The 22576-nt window shown below is 35.9% G+C and overlaps 1 long non-coding RNA gene across 1 annotated transcript; it reads left to right on the top strand.

Annotated features, from left to right (window-relative positions):
• The first annotated feature begins 732 nt into the window (after positions 1–732).
• Positions 733–4472, top strand: LOC110384769 (uncharacterized). The gene is made up of 5 exons (XR_002430169.3): positions 733–900; positions 1380–1436; positions 2696–2947; positions 3299–3437; positions 4251–4472. It is a non-coding gene; the product is annotated as an uncharacterized LOC110384769 (long non-coding RNA).
• The last annotated feature ends 18104 nt before the right edge of the window (positions 4473–22576 follow it).

The raw sequence follows: 22576 nt of genomic DNA, 5'->3' as shown, positions 1-22576 counted from the left end.
TATAATAGATTCTGCGAGCATCATGTACATACTGTTATCACATTTATCAGAAACTTTACAGCAGTTCAAACATAATACTTTGAGCGTGTAACGAACCCTTATCAGGGCTACTAACCACCAGACTAGCGAGGCAACATACTACTATATATATTATTATGTCTAGTATAACTTAGATAAGTAATGAAGCAGGGATTTGCTCGATAACTATAACATGGGTTCAATGTTAAGAACACGAGGAACGATTATGTGATTTTTTTTATTTTGTTACTTTATTGTTTCTTTAGATTTAATCTAATATAGTTTTTTTTATTGCCTTTGTAGGCAAACGAGTACACGGCCTACCTGATGGGAATGGTTACCGTCATCCATGGACTTCAGCAATGCCAGGGGCAGAGCCAAGCCGCTGCCTACCTAGGCTATTGTAGTTAATTTGATCATTAATGTGTGAAAGTACACAAATGTGGAAAAATAAAATCAAATCGCCGGACATGACTTCTTGGGTTCAATCATAAAGTCAATTGAATTCTCAGTAAATTTCCACCATTTTACTAATAGATTATTTTATCTCATCCTGCACCTACTCCATTTTATCTTACCTAATTTCATTTTATTGAATTCCATTGTAAAAACATTTTCTTTTCATTGTATTCCATTTCACTTCGTCGAACAGACTGACCGGTGCGTTTTGTTTAAAAAGGTTCGTCTGTATGAACTGTATTCCATTTGCCTGTCCAGTTGTACATAAAACAAAAATAAATGCAACGTCAAATAAGAAAAAGTATAAGCTCAGAGGCTCCCTGTATTTTTAAACAGCATTTTAACGAAAACTCAATACAGCATTGTTTCAAATTGTGGGGACAACTTGACACAATTGGAAATCTTCCAACACACCTTGCCACGGTAATTGGACGAGTATTGTTCTGTTTTTTTTTTTTGTCATCTAAAAAATGAGTTCCCGCCGTCCGCCATTTTTCCTGTATTCCATTACTTGTATTCGTAAATCGGACCGAAACGTAATCGGATTTCATCTAACTTAATATTTCTGTACGAAAAAAAAGAACAACCGTAGTTACGAATTGAAGCTATTGAATGTTTTGTTTTCTAATAAATTTAGTCTGGAACCGGAAATTTGAGGGGTAAAAATAAACGTCAGACTCCTTTCTAGATTGCCTTATGAATACGAATGAATGTGCCTTAAATTTTCATAAAAAAATATTTAGGCTGTGGCTTTTTTTCAGTTTATACACACCTGAAATAAAGTGCTTCTTGTTTTGTTTACGATATCTTAATACATATTATATATCTTCTGTGCGTGTTTGTCACTGAACTCCTCCTAAGCTGCTTGACCGATTTTAATGAAATTTTTTGTGTACCTTCAGGTGGATTCGAGAATGGTTTAAATTTACAAATCAGCCCGGCAGATGACGCTGCAGTCGGTATATATTATTTATCTTTCCCAGAAATCATTTATATGGCAAAACAACGTTTGCCGGGCCAGCTAGTTTTTATTATATTTTTTTAATAACTAAGCTAATTTGCAGACAAGCTCACAGGTCATCCGATACTTAGCGGTCACTACAGACGTAACGTGGTTACCCAATTTTAGACGCGACATTGGAATCATGATTGCCCTACTACTGTGTTTGATTTACAGATATGAAAAAAATACGTACTTAGCATGTGTTCTTGATTGACTTTCACGATGAAGGGATCGCGTTATGTAATAATGATGAAGTTCACGAAGCAGTCTATTGTCTGATTTGAAAAATGAGACACCCGTTATATAAGTATATTGAAGATTTCTATCTCATGTCTTCAGTTGAGTGACAGCATTCATGTTGTGAAATCTGTGGCGTCCGGTAACTTCTTAAAACCAGGTGAGCTGTGGGTTAATACGGGTGTATTAACTTAAGTGACATACCAGGAAAGCCTAAGCGTTAGAGCGAAGTTTCTAATCGCTTTGCAAGTTTAATAGAGATATTACTTCTAAGAGATATAAGTTCTAAAGTCTCAGTATAGTTACAACGGCTGCCCCGCCCCTCAAACCGAAACGCATTACTGCTTCACGACAGAAATAGGCCGGGCGGTGGTACATGCCCGTGCTAACTCACAAAATGCCCTATCTATTAAATTTGCCTTATTAAAATGTTTTGCTTAGGTAGTCCAGATTTAGCCTCATACAAGTCGTACTACCAGTAATTTTGGTATATACAAATTCGGTTTTCACTTCATGTAGTTCAAATGCTTCAATGTTTGGATACAAACCTAATACCTGTAAGTCAAAGATATTGGACGAAATACTTTTGCTCAACATGCTTATTGAAATAAATAAAAATAAATATACGAAAAAACCATGAGTTATTTTGTTTTTATTTATTTATTTTAAAACGAAAAAAATAAAATTTTATGACATATTCTCGTGCAATCATAGAAAAAATTTAACTAAATAATAAAGTTATTAAACTGGGTTTATGGATATGTTTTGTTCTAAGCACACTTTACATTTTTATTTAGTGTTATTGTTAAAAATTTAGCATCTAACCGAAACTAAACTAAAACTAAAAGATAACAAATTTCTTTTTAAAAAAAAAATCCATAATAATTAAACTCTAACAAGGGGCCCAATTAAAAAGTTACACAAATGAGGAAAGGAGAAATTAATGAGCGTTAATTGTAGACTTCGCTTTGTTCTCAGATACTTGAAGCAGTTTTAATTAAAAATCTTAAAAAGACCGAGAGACATTAATACTGGTACCGGTACTGGGAACCAGTCGGATTTTTTTAATCATAAAATATAGCGTCTCGCAAGGACGCACTGATTTGTTTGAGCGAAGGGTCGGTTTCTGTCGCGAAACAATTATGCTACTGTGACTCTGACTTAAAGGTGCCGTGAATATTCTGCCGTGAAGCAGTAATGCGTTTCGGTTTGAAGGGTGGGGCAGCCGCTGTAAGTATACTTGAGACCTTAGAATTTATATCTCAAGATGGGTGGTGCATTTACGTTGTAAAAAAGGTGAGTGACCGCCATCACGGAATTTAGATAGGGCTGAACATCGGGTAAGACGTGAGGTCACTATCTCAATTGTCTTCATCAACGCGGCCACAGTGCGCCAGGTCTGGTTTGGACAGCCTAATTTCCACTTGCCTTAGAGTGCCCACTCCAAAACACGTTCAAGAAGGAGTACACATCCACACGGGCTCCTCCCCGAGAGAGTGGCCTGTCCATGTCCATTTGCGTTGGATCGTCTGCTTGGTAATTTTATATACGATAATAAAAAAGCAAAATACATATTTTTAGACGCGCTAAAGATTTTGTTTTTGCCTGGATGGATCGACGAGTTCACGGAACTCATTGCAAATGAGTTCCGAACTTCATTGCAAAAATAGGCAAAGTGGTGCTATCTATCTGTTGGAGATCACAAAACGCCCTACCACCGGTAATTAAGCAAATTAAAATTTTTGCGAGTTTGTTTTTATCACATATTGTTATTCCTTTACTGTGGAAATCAATCGTGAGCATTATTTTATGTACGTATTTTATTACAAAATTATGTACCTGCCTGCGGGATTTGAACACCGGAATACACGCATTAATCGAATACACCGGCCGTCTTATCCTTTAGGCCACGACGACTTCAATTCGAGCTCCATCGAAAAAAGCATTCTAGCCGGATCTTCTCAGTGGGTCGCGTTTCCGATCCGGTGGTATATTCTGCGAAGCACTGCTCTTGCTAGGGTCAGTGTTAGCATCACTTCGGCTTGAACCCGGTGAGCTTACCTCTCAGACACAGCCCACTGAGTTTCTCGCCGGATCTTCTCAGTGGGTCGCGTTTCCGATCCGGTGGTAGATTCTGCGAAGCACGACTCTTGCTAGGGTTCGTGTTAGCAACGTCATCAGGTTTGAGCCCCGTGAGCTCACCTATTAGCCACGGTTACGCTGAAATAGCCCTTAGGGCTATCAGCTTAGGTAGGAAAAAAATAAAAAATAAAAAAAAAGTGACCACTATGCTACGAGCCTGAACCTTTCAAGCGATTCTCACGTGCTGGGAAAACTAAAAAGTCAGTCCTTGTTTAATGACCGAACATAGTTTTACGAAATGGCAACGTGACGTGTTGGAGCAGCTTTTTAATAAGTTCAAAGTTTAAGAAATTGTTTTTATAAAGTTTTAAAAAGTACTTAAAAATTATAAAACTATTTCGTCGCATTCTATTTTAAAACAATAATTATATAATTTTAATCGCTCCCTCAGGTCGCTCCGTAATAGCTCTTAAAAATATTGTTTTAAAAATACCGACTTACAAGAGATGGCTTGGAACAAAATCTCGATGCATGACAAACATCTTGGAAAGACGTTATATGCACTTATTCAATAAATACATGGAAAAAGTTAATGCTAAGCATTGGGCGTACTATCTAACCTAATCGTCTTCCCAAAACTTGAAACCAATTAATAAATTACATTTACCAACCAGAGCTGTGGTCTTAATTCGTTGTTGAACTATATAACTATACCAACTTGTAACTATTTTAGCTTACCAAAATCTGTGCGCTATTTTACTGTGCACATTTTTTCGGTTTGCTATAAAAGGGTTTGTTCAATCGACCATAAGTATCACTGGCCACACTACTAGTATCCCCCTAAAATCTGGCGATTTCAAAACAAAAAGGGAAAGCTCTTTCCTCCGTTAATCAATGAGCTTATGCAATCATTAGAAGTTCTGATGAATGGACTTCTCAAACAATGAAAATACCATCAATCAGCTGAAACTATCGCTCGCTGGCGGCTCAGGCTAAATGAGCCGAATCGACCTCACCTAACTTTATTACCAGCTGACTTTTTACTACTAACATTTAATTATTTTTAATACGCTTTTATTAGCTTCAGACTTATGCATGTTAGTATATAACGGAATCTTTGAACATGATTTTGACCCCGTTCAAAACGTCGGATTAACTCGAAATTTTGTATACTTATTAAGGACCGATGACAATTCCATATAAAAAAATATTTAAATTCAACTACAAAATAAAAAATAAATAAGAGTTTAAAAAAACTAACCAAATACGCTTTTATAGAAAATACAACAAAAAAAATTGAAATTCAATTTTAATAAATTTGAATTAAAAATAGTGTAAAAAAAATTATTTTATTGTAAAAAAAGCGTGGGGTACATGGTATCAGTAGTTACAAATATTTTATGAACAGATATATGAGTAGAAGGGTTATTTTGATAATATCCTGAAAAGCACCCCCGGCTTTTTTTTTATTTCATTAGTTATTTAAAATTCAAAATTCAAAATTCAAAATCATTTATTTCAACTTAGATGTCAGTATGACACACTTGTTGAATGTCAAAATACAAATAACAATGTTAACTCTACCACCGGTTCCAAAAAAAACCACAGTCCTGAGAAGAACCGGCGAAACAAACTCAGCGGGCTTTTTTTTTGTTTTTTCTCAAATATTTTTCTTTTTTTTAAATAAATATAAATATTCACAATAAAAGAAAAAAACAAGTCAAAAAAATACAATTAAAAAAATAATAATAATAATGAAAAATGAAAAGGCCAGGAGCGAGCGCCTCATTCCCACGTAGTGCCATCTAGTAAATAATCCTTAACTTTATAATATACCTTGTTGCACAAACGTTCCTTAACAGTTTTCTTAAATCTATGAACAGGTAGTAGTTGAACGTTTAGTGGGATCTTGTTGAAAAGCTGTACACCCAGCCCCCTAAAAGAGTTGCTTATTTTCTTAATTCGAGCCGCCGGCAACGCAAGCCTATGTTTGTTCCTAGTGTTCACATTGTGCAAATCGCAGACTCTGGGGAATTCTTCAATGTTTTTACGCACGTACAATAAATTTTCAAAAATGTATTGGGACGCTAAAGTTAGAATTTTGATTTCCTTAAACTTGTCCCTCAAGGATTCCCTCGGGTGCATATTATAAATAGCACGAATAGCCCTCTTCTGCAGGATGAAAATCGTTTCGACATCGGCAGCATTGCCCCATAGCAAAATGCCATAGGACATAAAACTATGAAAATAACTAAAATAAACCATTCGTATTTTTTTTACCGCAAACGCTGCAGAACTAAGCCTACTCGCTAATTTGCATATGTGAGGACCCCACTGCAGCTTGGAATCAACTGTTACACCAAGAAAAACTGTCGAATCCACAAGCTCCAGTGTCTCTCCACTTACAGTAATATTAGTGTCTACTTGTCTAACATTAGGTGTGGTAAATTTTATACATTTTGTTTTTTTGTTATTTAATAACAGATTATTAACACTAAACCAATGTACCACGCGTGAGATAGCATCATTCACATCGTCATAATCTTCCAAATGTCGTTTAATTTTAAACAATAATGATGTATCATCAGCGAATAATACGACCTCGTGAAGGGTTTCAATAAACTTAGGTAAATCATTGATATATACAAGAAATAGGAAGGGACCCAATATGGAATCCTGAGGAACACCCATATTAAGTAAGACACCGGAAGATCTCGTTCCTTTAACGTCTACCTTTTGGATTCTTCCGGATAAATAAGATTTAATAACTTCTAATGAAACGCCCCTAATACCATAATGGTGTAATTTCCTCAACAATGTATTATGCTCAACACAATCAAAAGCTTTAGATAAGTCGCAGAAAATCCCAAGGGCATTATGCGACTCTTCCCAAGCCTGAAAAATATTTTTAATGAGATCTACACCTGCATCAATAGTTGACCGACCTCTAGTGAATCCATATTGTTTGTTATGAAGCAGGTTATTGGAATTGAAGTGGTTCAAAAGTTGTTCCAGAATATTTTTTTCAAAAATTTTACTCAATGTAGGTAGTACTGAAATGGGCCTAAAGTTAGAGGGGTCAAAAGTACTACCAGATTTAAATAAAGGTATTACTAACTACAATTCTGACAAATGAAAGTTGTTACTTGATACCGGGTCTTGGCGACTCAATGTCAAAGCGCTTGTTTGGCGTAAGGGCAAGTGAAACTTTTAACATTGTTAACGTTGTTTGAGGGAGATGAGAGAATCCATTATGCTTTTCGATTGAAAACTGGTACACTGTTGTTGTTTGAGGAATCTTGTTAGTAATTCTAATAACCTTATTGGATATTGAGGATACTTGCAACTAGTTACATTGTATATAAGCTTGTAGATGTCGGTAACAATATGCAATTTTTTTTTTTATTGCCTTTGTAGCAGACGAGCACACGGACCACCTGATGGTGAGTGGTTACCGTCGCCCATGGACTTCAGCAATGCCAGGAGCAGAGCCGAGCCGCTGCCTACCGCCTAATACTCTCCACAAGCCTCGTTTGAAGAAGGACACGCTATTTCTAAACACGTATTCCGTATTTAATTTCGGTTGGAAATGTTGTAGGATTTATTTTGTTGAAACAATAACTTTAAATGGACCCGCATTGTACCAAAACATTGGCGCGAACACAGACATGTTAAGACTCACACAAGCATAAACGTAATGGATAGAAACAGCGATAAGAAACGGGTAGGGATTAGCTAAGTTCAAGGGCGGATCCAGCTTTGGCGCCAGGAGGGGGTCACATAGTCAAATTTAGATGCGTTCGTTCCCAAACGTTTGCCATTATATAAAGTTATTATATTATATTAAATTAATTAAATATTGAAGGTATGTAGTTACATAAATTCTGTATGGTGACCACCTAAGTCCTGGAACCAGCTCAGTGGGTGGTCATGACCCCCATGACCCCCCCTGGATCCGCCATTGGCTAAGTTTCGTCTCTTCCGTGTTAGTAGCTATTACAAGTTTTTATAGGCCAACTTCCTTTCTATAACTGATCCTTCTAAGAGCAAACATGATCTTTGTGAAGTGAACGGACCATAAGCTTTTCGATTGATGAGTGTGTTTATTTGTATTTTTATATTCATCCTAATTTATTACGGGTGGTAGGACCTTTTGTGAGTCCGCGCGGTTGGGTACCTTTCCTATTGCTGCCGTGAAGCAGTTCTGCGTTTCGGTTTGAAGCCGTTGTAACTATACTTGAGACCTTAGAAATTATATCTCAAGGTGGGTGGCGCATTTACGTTGTGGATGTCTATGGGCTCCAGTAACCACTTAACACCAGTTGGGCTGTGAGCTCGTCTACCCATCTAAGCAATAAAAAAAGTTCTATAGAATTTGACATTTGAATAATTTATATGCATAAAAACCCATAGATTTATCCAAATGTTTTTCTTGGGCTTCAGGAGGCTTGTGAAGAGTACATAACGGTAGGCAGCAGCTTGGCTCTGCTCCTGGCATTGTTGTCTTCCATAAGCGATAGCGGTAACCACTCACCCACAGGTGGGTCGTATGCTCGTCTGCCTACAAGGGTTATTAAAAAAAACTGGTTATGATGCGTTTAATTACACGATGACATCGTTAATATAGTAACCACGGTCTGCTTTAACTATGACTTGGACGTTACTCAAATTTAATAGACAATTGTCGATCACTTAATATCTTTTGGTCACATTTCAATGTTATCGAACGCAGCAAATCTTCTCGACACGAGTCAATTTTGTTCAATGAATTTCATCTAAAGCCAGTAAAGAAGTAAAGATTACCACTTTAAATTTGTGTCGATTTAAATTTTAACCTAGCAGTGGTAATGAAAAAACGTATATTAGACGGACAAAGTCCAATGATACTGTATTTGATCTGAACCTTATTGCCATATTTGTTTCTGTCGGAGACAGAGTTTACTTCGTGTATTTCAAGAAAACAGATATGAAATTGTAAAAGCTAGTACACAAAATTCAAGGGCGATACAGTCACGCTCTTTTGCGTGTCCATTTTATTATATACTCGCTAATATTTGGGCCGGTCGGTTTTTGAAGCATGAAACAATTTAGATTGTACCTGGATAATGACGGGTATTGTCGGTTAATTACTAAAAAATATGTAGTCACGGTGACTCTTGAATTAGTTTCTTTAGCGATGTTGGAAAACCTTATTAGCTTAAGACGTTACATATTTTTACTATTTTTTAACAAATAGAAAATGTTAATCTATAATTATTATTATTTGTACTTAAAAACCCAATTTTATTTAAGCAAATTTTAATTGAAGAAGGTGGCTTTGATTGAAAGTATGGTCTTCCATTATTTTTTTAATAAGTCCCTTAAATAGAAAACCGTATAAACTCTTCTCCACATATTTCCTTATTTACACTATATTACGTATTTTAATCTACAATCTTTGAAATTAAATCAAGAGATTTAATTAAAGATTAGAGATTTAAAAAATAATCTGAGGTTTGTTTTTAGGTTATATAGAATATTTTGAATTAAATATTAATTGAATTGATAATAAAGTTTTACCTTTTCCGTTAAGAGAACTAAATCAAAAAATCAGTACACGCTGGTTAAACATTTTATTATGACAGAAAATATTACCAAGCAATGCGTTATCGGTAGATATTAATAGCCCCATCGCAACTGAAACATAACATTATGACAGCTTCCCATAAAAATCTCTATAAAAATATCCATTACATTACAGAACCGGCAAAACGTTGCTTGATTTCCGATAACTTTATTGTCATGGATGGTGATGTCATGAATGATACTAAACGCGAAACTGTTATTGAAAAATGACAGTCATAAAGTAAATCGAAATTATAGATGCGTTTTGGACTGTTACTTTAAAAATATCGATTTGGAAATAAGTTTATAATTCAGGTTAATTTAGAGTTTATTCAAGAGTCTGGCAGGTTAAAAAAAAATGTTACTCAGAAGCAGTTTCTGTGGTCACCATCATTGTTTTATTTGAATTTAGAATGCTTATTAGTTATACTGGAAAAAAACGAGAGCCCAAATAAATTTTGATTGCCTTTGAGGAGACGATTGCTTCCGTAACTTAATCCTCAGGCCGTCGCGTCGTCCTCCAATTATTCGAATCGATAAATTGTTATATAAAAATTCCGATTTCGCTTTCGCGTTTTTAGACGGCAATTTTCTGTAACGATGCATGATTTATGTACGTAATTCAAAGCCATTTGTGAAGTGCGTGTGTGTCGAGTTTCCACGCCATTACCGCTGGTGGCGACCGGGCCGCGGGGCTTACATTAGCGGATGGTGTGTTTACGGATGCGTCGACTAATTCCAGTAAAGTGATACATTCGACGAGCACACAGTTAATGTTGTATGAACACATTTTAGGTTCTAGATCGTTTTGCGTCCGCAGTGATTTCATTAAACATTCTTAATGGACCAAACTATTATTGGAGAAGTGAGAATGCGATACATTTGGACCACTCGATTGGACTTGGATTTCGATTTGGATTTGATTAACGATCGGGATCAGTATTTTTTGGAACGAAGTTCCTTATGGAACGATGCGGAGGGGTGCCCTAACCGGGTAAAAACGTCCGTAACGTAAGATTTTTATTAGTAATGCACACAGTGTACGACTTAAGTTTGTAATAACGTACAAAAAATAACATATTTTTTATTATAAATTTTTATAAATCATTTTGAATAAAATAAAGTTGATAACTTTGTAAAGTAGTTTTTATGTATTTTTATCAATAAAAAAATCATAGTAAAAAATGTATACCCGAATAATTATTTTCTTTATACCTCGAATGGAACTTAAAATTAATATTTTTTATAATAAGGAACTCCGTTCCTCTCCGGTGTCCCACGACACCACACATATTTTTTTTATTACGTTTATGCGTGAAAGAGCTCAGGGTACATCTGATGGTAAAAAACAACATCGCAATAAGGAAAAAGGCGTGACAGCGATTTCAAAAAAAGAGGTGACAATTGCAAATTTAAGAATTAAGACTGTATTTTGTACACTAGATTAGGGGGAAAAGAGGATGTCAGATGAAGGGATGTCACAATACTGTTGTTGAGTTGCTAGATTTAACTTTTTGAACTGAAAATGACTTTTATTTATTGTTTAAGAAAATTAAATAGTTTAATTTAGTCATCAAAGTTTTGTAACTCAATAAAGATATTAAAAAGTTAATTACCTAAAGTTAGGTACCTACCTAACAACTTAATTGTGCCAGCCCTATCGAAAAACTCTATTGTCCCCATACGTAGCCTGATTCACCCCAAAGCCAAGGCGAATCGGTTCAAGCAATTTTTTTTTTAATTTTTGTGTATATTTTGTAATGAACTATATAATACTATAATAGCGCATCATATATAAAAATTTAAGCCTCCGGAGCCATTTTAATCTCAATTTTATTGATATTTCCCTAAGAAAAACCATTGAAAATTTATGTTGGGTTTAGAAAGGGTACCGATTCCCCCTAATCTACGGTACCTAAGAAAAATTGTTATTAAAAAGGTCAAAATATAGTGCTCTGTTCTAATTCAGTGCCCTGATATACACTATAATTTACTGAGCCGTATCATAAACTCGTCTTTTTCTCATCTATTTGTTGTATTAGAAGAATATCAAAGCTGCACTACACGGTTGCAACTTCGTAAACTATATTCCAAGTGGACTGTAATTAAGTCAACCCAGTAAATCCAAATTTCCATATTTTCAGTTGCCAATATCTTTCGATGCCCAAAAGAGAACGCCCAACAGAATTGTGGTCAAAACGCGAACATGGATTTCAAAATACATTTCACGCTAGCAACGTATACAAGTGTGAACAAGCAACCGCATCCTCTCACAGTTTCGTAACTAAACTAGGAAATAATAGTTGATTCTCTACACAGAGCAGTGTTTTGTGCTGGTTGCGAAAATGTACCCTTAATTAGCGAGTTATTCTCAGCCCTACCGCTATGACGTTGAAACATGATATATTTTAGGTAAATCTGATTAAGTCCATCGCAGTGTTTTGATTTAGTTTAAAGCTTTACCCTTTAAATTGGAAAGACAACATCTGCTACATAAGTATTTAAAAATATAGCAATGTATGTGAGGTAAAGTTTACAGTAACATATTAATCAGTAGACCACGCGTAGAAGTCACGCGTTCGCAAGCGGTAGCAATGTAACACTAAGACTTTGATCACAAGTTTTATGGTGGTGGAAGACTTTGTGGCGTCATTAACTCGTTATTACTGTGACCGGCAGGGTATTGTTAATGGCTAGGGTAACCCTGGTTCGATACTGTTTGCGTATTTCCAAGTCAAATAGATAACGTAGTAGTGACAGTTATTATGAGGGTCCTTAATTGGGAATGTCATTGGACTCGAGGATCGACCGCAAATAACAGTGATAATTTCGAATAATGAAAAAAAGAAATGTTTTTTAACATTTATCCATAATTTACCGAGGAGGTGGCCATTTTGTGTAGCTTGGAGAACGATACCGGCTTTTTAACACGCTTTGATATGCTTGACCTCTTTCCATCTATGTGACGAAATCATCCAATGAAATTTATTCCAACTTTTAAAAGCAAAAAGACAATTTTTAATCTCTAATTATTTTATACTTGTTATCCTGGAGTTAGAATGTGGATAAGCGTGCAAATTTTCAAGTTAATCGGACGTCATGCAGTTGGCGAATTACGTTGGAAGATTTCGTCACAATAGACGCATTCTTCTTTCAAGGTACAAAATAAGTCCACCATTACAACGGGTAACAAAAAATATATATTGAATGCCAAAAATCTTTAACAGAAACATTGACTTCAATAAGGTATCAAGCAAAGATCAAATAGCCAACGAAAAAATGAAACACCCTGTATTTACTATGTTTGTTTTTGCAGTACAGAGTTTTGAATGGAAGTTGTATTATTTTGTAATATTGGAAGGTGTGAGTCCGTAGAGTATAGGTTTCCGGATGGGACACCTGTTGTAAAAAATATTTAACCTAAAATTATTAACCTAAAAAATTTTTTTTATTTGATTTGATTTATAGAGCGGTAGGCAGCGGCTTGGCTCTGCCCCTGGCATTGTTAAAGTCCATGGGCAGCGGTAACCACTCACCATCAGGTGGGCCGTATGCTCGTCTGCTTACAAGGGCAATAAAAAAAGAAAAAAAAGAAACATCGATTTAATTAATGTTTTAAGGTGTACTGTTCTGATTACTTAATATAATATAAACTAGTTCCAGGTAAAGTTCATCTGATTGCTTATACTAAAGTATGTGCTCATAAAATATGATCTTTTTATATTGCTTCAATGGGTGGACGAGCTCACGTCCCACTTGTTAATAAGGCCGCAGTCCCCACCTTGAGGCATGATTTCTAAGTTCCCTTCAAACCGAAACGCATTACTGCTTTACGGTAGAAATAGTCAGTGCGGTAGTGAGTACCTACCCGGGTGGGCTCACAAGATATCCTACCACCGCTAAACTAACGGTCTATAAATTTTAGTAATTGGTGTTTAAAATCAATTATTAGTCTATGTCACGTTATTGTAAACAATTTTATGTTATTTTCACTGGCTTATAAAACAAGTACCTAGAATGACAAAATAAAAAAGTTCACAAAAACGTGTTGATTACAAAAGAACATATTGATCATAAAATTTATATTGACAATAAAATGTATTGTTTTTTTTTAATCACTTTTAGAATAACCATAAGTACAAGTTTAATTGCTAACGGTTGACGTAATTCGCAAATGACTCCTACACACAATATGTAAAAAAAAGATGGGTGGTGTCGTGGGACACCGGATAGGAACGAAATTCCTTATTATAAAAATATTAATTTTTAGTTCTATTCGAGGTATAAAGAAAATGAAACTGGAGGCTTCGCAACAACCCACGGTCATTCGGTAACGTGCGAACTTATTGTGGTACACTTCATTCACGGTTGTTTGCATAAGAGTTAGTGTATTGCGCAAACGAACGCTCTGAGATCGTGGTCAATAAATGATAAAAAAAATATGTTATTTTTTGTACGTTATTACAAAGTTAAGTCGTACACTGTGTGCATTACCAAAAAAAATCTTACGTTACGGATGTTTTTTTCCGGTTAGGGTACTCCTCCGCATCGTCCCAAAAGGAACTTTGTTGCAAAAAAAATACGACGTTTATTGCACAAACTTCCCATTGATGAAACATTAAAAATAGCATATATTTAATCTGTGTGCCTTACGTTTTTAACTGCGTTGCATTTTTAATAGTAAAAAAAAAGTATTTTTGATAAAGGTGGCACTGTCTGTTTCAGAAAACTATATGTAAAAAAAAAACTTTCATCCAACACTGGAATAACTAAAACACTGGTCCGGTTATTCGTGCAGTTGTGCGTTCTAGTTTGAATATTGGGACAGTCGTCATATAAATTCAGACTTTTTCCCTTTAAATTTTATATATACATATGTATCTGTAGGCAGATTGGTATTTTTAGCTATAAATTTCATGTTATTTTTACCGTTTATAGTTTGTTCACACTGGCACTCTAGATTTGTTTAAAAAAAAGATTATTGTCAATGTCAGTTATTAGTTATTATTACGATATTAGGAATGCTTTTTCAAAATAAAGGTTTTGGTGTTAAAATCCACCAGCTTTAGCTCCATAATCCCACATATGGTTTAGATCGATAAAAGAGCTCATGGATGTTCTGGTGTTCATTGGGTATCGGAACCCACAGATATTACCACCTCAATGCTGCCGCCTATTGGCATATTATAAGGTTAATTGAAACATGAGGTCGATGTTTGAATCATACGGCTGCCCTACCCTTCAAACAAGCTGACATTACTGCTTTATGGCAGTAAGAGCCAGGATTGCGAAAGCTTCTAATGCCTGCTCAGAAGACGCTCAACTCCGGTATTAAACCAATTAATTTGTTTGCGTGTTTATTCGTATAGTTATTAGCGGTATAGTCGTATCGTTCGATACGAGCATACTGTGAAGCTTATCCTTTAAGTTCACAACGACTTCAAACACAACGACAATTATTCTAAGACTAGCTGTACCCGCCCGCTTGGCTAGGCATTTAAAATTGACATTATTATTTCTCACCCCCACAAAGACTCTCATCATTAACACCCCTGCAACTGGTGTAGGGAGTCCAACACTCATATAAATATTAGCCTATTCATTAAGTACATGTATGTTCTACATGGATACCAAGTTTCAAGTCAATCGGATGCATGGTTCAGTAGTTATAACGGAACATTCGTAATAATCACTGTAGATTTATATATTAGTATAGATTACTCATTATGTACTTACAGATATATGTCTGTATATATTACTATGTATGGCTGTATAGAACAAGGCCATTCGCACAAATATCTCACGTTGGTCGTTTACAGTGAAAGTCACGGCCAAGCGAAATTGACGCTATTAAATCCTGCAATGACTAAGACGAGGATAAGACGAAATTCTTTAGTACGTGACTCATTCGGCACGTGTTCTATGTATTACGCGAAAACATAAAACTTCGAAGAAGTTTGGTGTTGTGCAAGGCGGGTCAATGAACTAAGCATTAAGCAATATTTATAGTTCGTTTTGCACAGAAAAGACCGGATGGTTAAAGATCGCGCGGGAGGTCACCAATGCGGTGGATGGACCAAATTAAAATTACAGTGGGACCTCTAAATGAGAACAGTAGAATGGCTTCGAGCAGGGAGAGATGGCGGGAGATCTTGGGACACATTGTGCCGCCTCCAACACTACAGGACGATCACGACCACTCTGTCAAGAGTGACACGATTGAGAAGAGAATAATAGTTCGTTTCTAACTTATCAAGTGACATGAATTTCTTGTCAATGATAACTTATATGCATTACAATAGGTCGCCGACCTCTTTATCGAGTTTAGTCTCCAAGGATGCATTTATTTGTTGACCATGGGTTATTGTGGTCAATAGCACAGCTTTGATGTTGTCTGCCCGTCAATGTCAATAAAGAAAAAATGTTGCGTTTTTGATACATTTCTGATTATGCATGCTGGAAAATAAATAGAAACACATATTGCTGTTAGGATTTTTTCCCTTGAAAGATAGCTAATCTTTAGGCAGACTCGACAGTGAATGGTCACCTTTGCAGCAGTTCAAGGGCTCAGCCGAGTGCTCTTTATAATTTTGAGAATCATTTTCCAAATTAAATTTATTTCATTTCAGAGCCGGAGTACTTAATAGTTTTTCCATTATGAAATCGAGGCTGGGGTAGCTCTCAATTAAATAATTAAAACTAAAGGGAAATAAATAGTTTGAAGTTAAAGAGTTCTTTAAAAGAATAATGTGGGTGCCACTACTTGAGACTTGCTATCGAAGTCTCACTTAGATTATAATCACAGTGGCTATCTCCTCTTATTTTTTGGAATGCATGCGCTTTTTGGAATGGACGCATTTTGGATTGCGTCAGAAATGAACTGGAATAGACTGATTCAAACACGTCCCAAAATCAGTGTTTTCTGCCAGTCAGCAATATCCCAAATAATTGAAAACTTTAAAGTACTTGAGCGGCTATGCGGCTTTTTAATGAAAATTGATTAACTGTAGTACAGAATGTTTCCCCAAAGACTCTTGTAATGAATTAGAATTTAATTTTCGTACAAAATTTGAAAAATTGCTTATATCTAAAATAAAATAAGTTTTGTTTTAGCTTCATTCTCACAGCGCAGATTCTAATAAAATAAGTAGTGGGATAGCTTTTGGTGGAGGTAATCTATAGCAGCTTAAAACTTTTGCCAACGATGGCTTGATGACCAGTTTTTTATTACAGATATTCAGAGCTCTAAGATAGGCCGACGATCTATTGAGGTTCGCGGGGATCCGCTGGATGCAGGAGCGCAGGACCGGTCTTTGTGGCGAGGCTTGGGGGAGGCCTATGTCCAACAGTAGACGTCTATGGGCTGATAAGAAGAAGAAGAAGATTCAGAGCTCACATATTTATATTTGTCTGATATCATGAGACTATTCTATTCTCTTCTATTCTATCAGCCCATGGACGTCCACTGCTGGACATAGGCCTCCCCCAAGCCTCGCCACAAAGACCGGTCCTGCGCTGCCTGCATCCAGCGGATCCCCGCGAACCTCGATAGGTCGTCGGCCCACCTTGTAGGTGACTTGAGACTATAGGCGTCATAAAATGAACAGTACTGGTTGAACTTTAAATGTTTTGGTTTACATCCGATTCAGACTTAGCATCCTCCAATCATGCAGTCAATTATCATGGGGTTTCAGCTAAGATCCGAGGGAGATACTAACATATAGACTGGGTTGTTTATTCAAACTAAAAGTATGACAAAAATATAATAACAAAACTAGATAAAAAAACGATCTGATAAGAAGAAAAGCTTGCTTCGTTCTTTTCATTTATTTCATATGTTTTTTTAAGGGCTTTGCAAATAATTACATGATAGTCGGGCATTTGGAACCTTCCCTCGAATTCTAGTCTTCATCTTTAAGTACCGTTTGTGGGTTTTGCGACTGTATATACAGATATTTTATAGACATATTGATTTGGACAGTTATAATTGCCTAAGGTTTGCTTCTTACTTATTGCTCATCAATGTTTCTGTGAAGTATCAAACGGGGATTCTGAAACAGGAATTTAAAATATAATTTTATGTAAATACGTTTAACTCCAATTCCGACCGGAACAAAAACGTCAGATAATCTATAAATCAGTATCGTTAATTATTCAAAAGGCATTTAATCCAACAATTAAGGGAAGACAAATGGTTTGTCCACAAAAAGCATCGAGACGTGCCCACTACGCTGTCCTCTAACCATAAATCAACGATTGAAGCCGTATTATTAATGTTTTTTTAAACACCAAACAAACTGAATCGATGTTTGCTTCTGGCGCTTTACTTAAGAGACAAAAACAATGGTAACTATGAAAGATGGAGCTGACTTTAAATATTACTTACTTGATACAGTACATAATATTGATTATTTTTATGTGCTTATTTTTGTAAGTGCGCAGATGTGCTCATATGCACTACGCAGAAAAAATCCATCATGAGATTTATGATTCATTGATTGAGAGACTGACTCAATGGTGCTGTAGTTGGCAGCTCTAACTGCTTTTTTATTGCTTAGATAGGTCGACGAGCTCACAGCCCACCTGGTGTTAAGTGGTTACTGGGGCCCATAGATATCTACAACGTAAATGCGCCATCCACCTTGAGATATAAGTTATAAGGTCTCAGTATGGTTACAACGGCTACCCCACCCTTCAAACCGAAACGCATTACTGCTTCACGGTAGAAAAACCCACGCCGAGGGTCGTGGGTTTGATTCCCATTGGCAAACATTCGTGTGATGAACAGGTTCATTTGATCTTTGTGTTGTTTGGGTGTTTTTTATCTATAAAGTGATATACTTAAACATATATTATGGTATAAGTATGTGCTTATCAGTGTCTAGTACACAGGGAATTCTAAATTGGGGCCGAATAGCCGTGTGTGAATTTTCCCCTGATTTAATTATTCTTCATTTTTTTAAATCGATGACGTCGATTTGTTTTTGGGAAAAATATTTATCAATCAAATTACTTGTCCCGTTTTCTCGTTTGTTACAAGAGACTCGCCCTAAGGTCGCGCACAAAAGGCAATTCCGATGTGGGATGTCGTTTTGAATTTCATAACGCCTCTCGACGGACTCAAATTGAATGGAAAAAGGATTTATGAATTCGGAATAAATATTTGATTGTTTTCATTCTCTGTGTTCTAGTGGGGATTCGCGATTTTTTCTCCATCATTGCGGTTATGAAAGAAAAGGAAAAATTTACAACGATCCAACGTTTGCTTAATGAGTTTTTTTTCGTTTTTTTTTTGGAACCAAGTTCCTTATGGGACGATGCGGAGGGATACCCTAACCGGGAAAAAACGTCCGTAACGTAAGATTTGTATTATTTATGTATAGTCTTTGTATGATGGCTATACAGTGTCTAATGTATAGTCTACGTGATGACGGTTATTATTATTATTATTCATATAAATAGTTGTTTCTTTTTTATAAATCATTGTGAATAAAATAAAGTTGATAACTTTGTAAAGTAGTTTTTTATTTATTTTTATCTGTTTTCGGTTGCATTATATGTATGTTTACATAACATTCTTCACGAACGACAACCAAAAAAGTTAGGATTTTCGAAAAGAATTTCCTCAGTACTTATATTAAATACAAAAGGAAACAGAGTATAGTTAAAAGTTGATTTTTTATTAAATATAATTCTGTTACGATCTTTTTGTTTTTTTGGTTGAAATGCTATGGATAAATATTTTTCACGGCATTCTGCTACTGGTCGTAGCCTAAAAGATAAGGCGCTCGGTGTGATCGTATTAAATTATGCGCAATTTATGTTTTGATATCAGTGAGCTTTATTACCTTTTTATTACCAGTGCGCTTAGTGCGATTTTTTAGTGGCAAACGTAGGGGCACTGTTCACAGGTATTTTTATTTTTTTATTTTTTTTATTGCCCTTGTAGGCAGAAGAGCATACGGCCCACCTGGTGGTGAGTGGTTACCGTCGCCCATGGGCTTTAGCAATGCCAGGGGTAGAGCCAAGCCGCTGCCTATCGCTAAATACTCTCCACAAGCCTCGTTTGAAGAAGGACATATCGTAGCGCTCGGGAAATACCGTGGAGGGGAGCTCATTCCATAACCGCACTGTGGAAACGCACTGTGGATGACCGCTGTGGCTCCACTCTCTCATGAACTCTACACTGGTGGAGGGCGGTGCGATGGTAAAAGCGAGGTGATGGTATCATCTCAAACAATTCCTCAGAGCACTCCCCATGGAATATACGGTACAAAATACAGAGGGAACCGAAATCCCTCCGCAGACCCAGAGGTTCCAAACGATCCGTGAACTCGGTAGCCTATGTATACTATAAAAAAGGCTACTTAAGAGAATATGTATCACGCTTATTATATGATGTCATATCTCCTCAAACTACAATAATAGGACAGATCTTAAAACTTTAAAATATATTAAGCAAAAAGAATTAAAAATATAATGGGTAAAATATAGTAGGTACATAATATACCAGGTATTGGTAATTTCAAATACAAAACTTCAAATTCGAATAAAGCTCTGAAGGAGTCATTTTGGTTTTGTTTCTAAATAGCACCGGGCTTCGCAGTTGTAGCGTTGTACGATAACACAGGCTATATTATTAGCCGGATATCTGAACTGATACATACAGGGTGTTTCGAAAACGTTCTCGACAACGCAGACAAGTTGGACAGGATAGTATTGGCGATACAAAACCCGACAGCACTGAAATAATCGTACCGGCACGCAAGATTTAAAAACAAAAAAAATGCGCGGAATATGTGCTCTTGAGAAACGCAAGAGCGGTTGCCAGCGTTCTCTCTTTTTTACATAGAGCGGTGATTAAACATGAATATCACCTTGTGTATGCCACTTACCACCTTAAGACATGAGGTCGAATGACGAATTGTATAGTATAACGGTTGTCCCAAATTGGAACGTACGACTGCGTGACGACTAATAATGAAATTGTAAACTGCAATTATTTATGTTCGCTTAGTATCTGAATTTCGTTTTCTCTTTACTAGAGGTTTGTTTGTTATTTTCGTTTTAGTTCAAGGCTCTTTACACCCTATATGGGCAAAGTCTAGGAAGAAAACAAATTCCGCCGCAGATAGCATTAGGTTTCCGCAAAGTTCGGCCTATTCAAGTAAAATGTTCGTATCTAAATTTCTATTTGTAAGCAAAAAGCCTTTTCATATATTTTTTTATAAATAAGAAAGAAGCAAGACCGAAAGAAAAAAATGTTTATATTTCTGAGACCTTGCATTATCGTTGAGTAGGATTGGTGGTATGGTGGTGAAGATTTCTCGGCGGTAGGTCGTGGTTGATGTCCACGAGCAGTGATGACTACTTATCGTGAATTGTTAAAACAGTTGTTTACCCTCGAATACCTAACCTGGTAACCTAACCTAAATAAATTTGAATCTTTCACACGATGACTAAGTCTACACGGCACATTTGGACTTAGAAACATAGCACCTCCGTGATTGAACAATTTCGAAATATGATTTACCCAGTGAGTAACATTTGAAGAATTTGCATCGATTCTGACAAATAGTTATTGGTTCATAAAATAAACGCGTGACTAATTTACTATTTATACAGCAAAGCTAATAAATATTGTGAAATCGATGACCATATTGGTGGAAAGTTATCGGCGCCCACATCACACACCATAACGTAAACACATCTTCGTCCAGCTTGTCAAGAGCTCAGTGTCTCATGGACATTAAAATAACGCTTTACTATTAAAGCTATTAAGAATTGCCATAACTTTGCGAAAGAAAGATACAAAACAGTAAATTTGTCTTCTGTTTATAAGACACTCTGCGGGGTTGGAAATATACCTAACTACCAATACTTAAGATACAAATTTGAATAAACGCATACTCAGATTTTCTCATTAAAAATCGGGTAGACGCAATAAATCATCTGGCCTGCTCTCAAAAGTTGACTAATCCCCCTCAAAAAGTGCATGACGACTAGGATAAAAATTTGCTTTGATTCACGGGAACATATTTATTCTGGTTGAAACCAAACCGTGGAGTTTACAGTAGTGAAACGAAACTATTCGGCCGGGTCAGTCTCCAGAGGACTCTGGGATAATGATGTGAGGGACCAACCGGAAAACTGACAGAAAATTATTAGAGTTGTGAACCAAGTGTGTGTTACCTACCGCGGAACGACCGGATTGGGAAATGTAAAGAAGTTTCGTAACAAGTATGACCAGATTATCAAGACAATGGTATTTGGATGAGATAAGATACATTCTTTTTTCAATATTGTATGTATGGATAGATAGATAGATAGCTTTTGCAGGTAAAATTTCATGAGGAAGTATAGAGTGGCTAGCGTTAACGATTCTAAAATGCCTAACCGATTATTGAAAGAACGCATGATTTAAATGTTTTCGCTTATATTTCGTTATTTCTTCAGACGAACGTACGAAGATCATAAATTTGGCATTAATAGGTTTTAATAGGCATTAATAGGTTAATAGGCACTCCGTTGACATCTCTGGGTTTTATAACATCCTTAGAGACACGAAGTCGAAATCTGAACTGCATTGAATTACACAACACAGCGTACCAGTAATTATGCGATGAAAAACTTTCGTGAGCCCGTATTAAGTACGCATTTCAATCTGTCCCTGGAATTCGATACCAGGCGTAGCCGCTTCGTTATGATAACGTCCGATGTGGCCGTTTTGCAGCGTAAACAGGCAAACATACCTAAAAGTTTCCTCATCGGAATACTTCTGCAGGTATTTGGATTATTAACGTACGATAGCGAATAACAGTCATAATAAAGGCCGTTTAAAAGTAATTAAGTAAAGCCTTAAATGTAAAAGTAATAATGTAATAAAACTAAAAAGATGTGTGGTGTCGTGGGACATCGGATAGGAACGAAGTTCTTTATTATATAAAATATTAATTTTAAGTTCTATTCGAGGTATAAAGAAAATAATTATTCGGGTATACATTTTTTATTATGATTTTTTTATTAATAAAAAAAAAAACTACTTTACAAAGTAATCAACTTTATTTTATTCACAATGATTTATAAAAAATATATAATAAAAATATGTTATTTTTTGTACGTTATTACAAAGTTAAGTCGTATATTGTGTGCATTACTAATAATAATCTTACG

The sequence above is a fragment of the Bombyx mori genome, chromosome 23 (genome assembly GCF_030269925.1).
Source record: "Bombyx mori chromosome 23, ASM3026992v2".
Taxonomy (NCBI): Eukaryota; Metazoa; Arthropoda; class Insecta; order Lepidoptera; family Bombycidae; genus Bombyx; species Bombyx mori.
Note: the sequence above shows the minus strand (reverse complement) of the source record. Positions and strands in the feature narration are given on the sequence as shown.